The sequence below is a fragment of the Mytilus galloprovincialis genome, chromosome 9, assembly GCF_965363235.1.
Source record: "Mytilus galloprovincialis chromosome 9, xbMytGall1.hap1.1, whole genome shotgun sequence".
Lineage (NCBI taxonomy): Eukaryota > Metazoa > Mollusca > Bivalvia > Mytilida > Mytilidae > Mytilus > Mytilus galloprovincialis.
In genome coordinates, this window is record NC_134846.1 from 61,289,149 (window position 1) to 61,293,764 (window position 4,616).

The window sequence follows — 4,616 nt, forward strand, 5'->3', positions numbered from 1 at the left end:
TAATGACTATCACGTGATGTATTTCAAGACCAATGATCATTGAACCAGTTTCAAAGACACATATAGGATGCCTGAAGCAGAATGCAACAGTTACTCTATAACACTTTTTTTCATAACAGTCAAATATTTATGACTTTTGTACATCCAACTAAAAATTGTGTACCACATCGATCGAAATCTAAACGCAATGACAGTTACAGTCGCAATTTTTTTTAAAACATGTACACACACAACTAAATGAAACTGATATCCTCTTTAAAAAATAACAATAAATTAAAACAAAAATTGAATATCTTGGACTCTGATTTTGTCGACACTGACTACTTGAATTTAAATTCTTAGATGACCGTTGCATATAACAAATAACCGTTTTGGAATATTATATATATCAGAATATATACTTCCTTGATACACAATGCATACTAATTTTAAAGTTTTTCAGTCATACTTTATGCGGTCATCGATATCTCAACGTTCCTACAAACATTTCACGCATATATATTACACAAAAATGTATATGCATTTATTAATTTTCCAACGAAAATAATAACGTAACAAAACTAAATCTACATGTATGAAATCTTGATGATTATTTAAGTAGAATGTCTCTTATGTAGTCAAGAAGGATAATAAAGAACTGAAGAATGCCAGTAAACGAAACGTTTTAAAAATTATTTATTTACTACAGTTTATATAATATGTTCCATTTAGAATTTTCGTTATAAAAAGCGTCATTTTCATTACGGAAAGGAAAATTCGCCAGAATATAGGGTCGCCGTGGTTGTCATTATTTTTTTGTATGCTGTTTCTATGGTGAGCTCCTTCTTTTCCGGTACAATATCTGCGTAAAAGTTTACAGGAAACCATGCCAAGCAAATTTAAACAGTCAGGATTCTACTTCGTCAAAATTATCTCCCCATTACGCCAGTTCATTTTCCTTGTAGGGATGACGCGCTGCCAATTTTGCTCTCGGAAACCGATAAATTTATCCACATTGCACCATTACGATCCTTATATGTCAGTAACTGTTGTATTTTAAAAGACAAATTTATCAATTAGCTAATGAGCATCAGTTAATAATTTTGTCTGCATTGGTTCAACTTAAAACTATTGTCTGATCGGTTGTCAGGTGGAATTTTTGAAAATTCATAAACATTTAAAAAAATTCTAATTAAATATTTCGTGGAAGGGCAGACTAGATATTTTCAGTGGTTGAAGACTATAAACCCTAGTTATCACACACAAAAAAATTATAATTTTTCGAAGATATGCATTTTCATCATCCAACTTGAAAGACTGTCGTCAAGTACTTTCAGTAAAAACATAGCTATTCGAACACACCTACTCTGTTTTTGTGATTCATTAGATAGGTATTTCACTTGACCCATATATTTCATCTTTTAGTACTGTGATTTTTTTATGTTATAAAGTCAACCTGTAGCTTTGATATATAAAAATGATAGAATCTGAAGCGAGACGATGTATGAAATATTCTTGCTTTGTACGATAGCAAGACAAAATATTCAACTCAAACACGCCCTAATATAGAAAGGTGCACTCGATTTTTTCTTTTCGATACAATTGTTACCCATTTTTTGGAATTTTTTCTTCAGTCACATAATGGAAGGGCAGACACGAAAATTACTGAACTAATAAATTGATATGTTTTCCGTCCGTGGTAATTTTTTTTTTAGATCGGAGGTTATGCATTTTCTACATCCAACTTGAAAGATACCCATGTCGTCGACTTGATATCTAATTGTTCTGCTTAACTATGTACTAGATAAATTGAAAACTTATACAAATGTTGTTTTTAAAAATAAAACACTTCGAAAAATTAATCAGGAATAACCTTTATGTTTTGATTTATATAATTGATATAAATCAAAACATCGTGTTATTTCTGATTAATTTTTCGAATTACTTTATTAAGGTGTTGAGAACCTTTGGTGACCCCATAGTTTATGTGTCTTTAAAAGTACATAGTGAGCAGTGATCGTTACATACAAACGTTCACCTATATTGTCCCAGTCAATGGATGAATTTAATGTGTCAATCAATGGCCACAGCCACACTGTTTTGAATTTCATTCTATATATCGTTCAATTGCTAAAATACCTTGAGCATCGATCTGTCAAATATTTAAGTCAGGGTATTTAGAATACGGCTTGTCTTTACAAAAAATTAGACCGATGGCATACATTGTAAAGCCTCATATTTTTAGTTAACAGTAAGATAGAAAATTCGAGCCTATCAAAAAATGTTTTACTCCACTTAGCTTTGTCCTTTTAAGATTTACAAAACAAATAAACGAATATTGAAAATATCTGTATATAGAAATACATTTTGTTTTCCTCCTATAATAACATGTCAGGATAGTTGCATGAAGAAAGATGTTTTAACCAAGTTTTTTTGGTTAGGTTCGTGTTCCTCAGTCTCTATAGTTAACTGTTTGTGTACTATTGTTTACCTGTTTGTTTTTTTACTTTTTTAGCCATGGCGTTGTCACTTTATTTTCGACCCACGAGTTTTAATGTCCCTTTTGTATTTTTCGCCTCTCTTTTATCTGTCACCTTAAGTATATTAAAATTTCAGGACAGTAAAAAGTAAAGATAAAAGTACACATTGACTTGCACGCGCTGTGCACGCGAAACAAGTGAATACATTACTCCTACAATGTATAAGCAAGATAACATGACGACTAATTAGAAGAAAAAATGATAACTTTGTGTTATAGGTTGTAGAAGGTTATCTGCTTGTAAATTGTATAACCGACTTGGGAGGCTAATATCGTCATTATACAGAGTGACAAATTATGTTTCCATTTAATATGCAGTTCCCATATTAAATAAGTATCCGAATCGTTTTAATTGAAGAACTAATCTTATCCTGTGGGTGTGCCATACATTTTGTTTATTTACACTGTTTTTTTTTAAATATATATCGTCAATATTGATGCACATTAATAATCGTAATCACTAGTCATTACTCCGGAATGGATATATAAAAACCGACTTCAAAAACAATAGAACAAATATCTAAATAAGGAAATAATAAGCTTACCAAAGGAGTAGGTCCGGTAAGGACCGATTTTGGCATCAAATTTCAGGTTCATCTGACGAAAGATTTTGACCACTTTGTAAACACTTAAGTGTCTATTTCATTTGATTCGATTAGTTTATGTGAAAGATTTTAACTGATTTAGTCATTTAAAACGATCCAATTCAAGCTTAAATATGAAAAATCTACCAAATATGCCGAAAATGTCACTTTTCAGATGGTTTTTGTCAAAAATGAAAGTGGCCGCATCCGTGTTCATCCTCAGCCTTTATATATGTTATGTATAATCATAAAATACAACTTACATTTCAATATTAATGATGAACACGAATGCGGCCACTTTCGTTTTACACGAAAACCGTCCAAAATTCAACTAAAATGCTAGAATTGTGAAGATTTCAGTAATTTAGCATGACTTAATGGTGCTAGTAACCGATATATGTACATTGTTTTATCAAAAACAGCCCATATTTATGTAGCAGAAGCATTCTACTGTCCAATAAATAAATAAAAGTTTACATTTTAACAATTTTGTAAAACTGCTATATTTTGGGGCCAAAAAGGGGTCTAACTGGACCTACTCCTTTTAAACAAAATTGAAGAAATGGAAACTCATTATTTAAGACCGACGTATGACAGCTCAAATAAGGGCAAACTACTTAGAATGAAATTCAAAACAGTGTGGCTGTGGCCATTGATTGACACATTAAATTCATCCATTGACTGGGACAATTTAGGTGAACGTTTGTATGTAACGATCACTGCTCACTATGTACTTTTTAAAGACACATAAACTATGGGGTCACCAAAGGTTCTCAACACCTTTATAAAGTAATTCGAAAAATTAATCAGAAATAACACGATGTTTTGATTTATATCAATTATATAAATCAAAACATAAAGGTTATTCCTGATTAATTTTTCGAATTATTTTATAATTAAAGGCGTTGAGAAACCTTTGGTGACCCCACAGTTTAAATGTCTATCGTAGGTACGTCGTTAACAGTGGTCGTTACAGACAAACGTTCACGTAAATTGTCCCAATCAATGGATGAATTTAATGAGTCAATCAATGGCCACAGCCACACTGTTTTGAATTTCATTCTAAATTTTTCCGTCAAATTTATAATCTTTTATTCGTCGAAATACGAATTCGGCATTTTAACTAAAATGGAGACAAAAAAATGTGTGTTTATATTCATAACCATAATTTGTTATTTCAAGTAATAAAATATCACTAGCTAATTGTGTTCTTACCGATAAAGCTAAAAAAAAAGGTCTTGAAATGTTAATATTCAAGTTATTACATAAATAAGAAATGAGTCATCATGACTAAAATATAAACGTGTCTTATCGGTTTTATGAAAGTTTCGAATTAAAAAAAATGGTAGAAATAGAAAATTCTATTTCTGCTTCCGTAAGAAAATGAATAACATATCAAACAGATAAATCCTTCGAACAGACAAGATGTATCTGTTTTGCAGACGATGGGGTGTTTGTGATGTATGCTGTTACCATAACAACGTCTTATCTAAAATTATCTCTGTAGCTACATC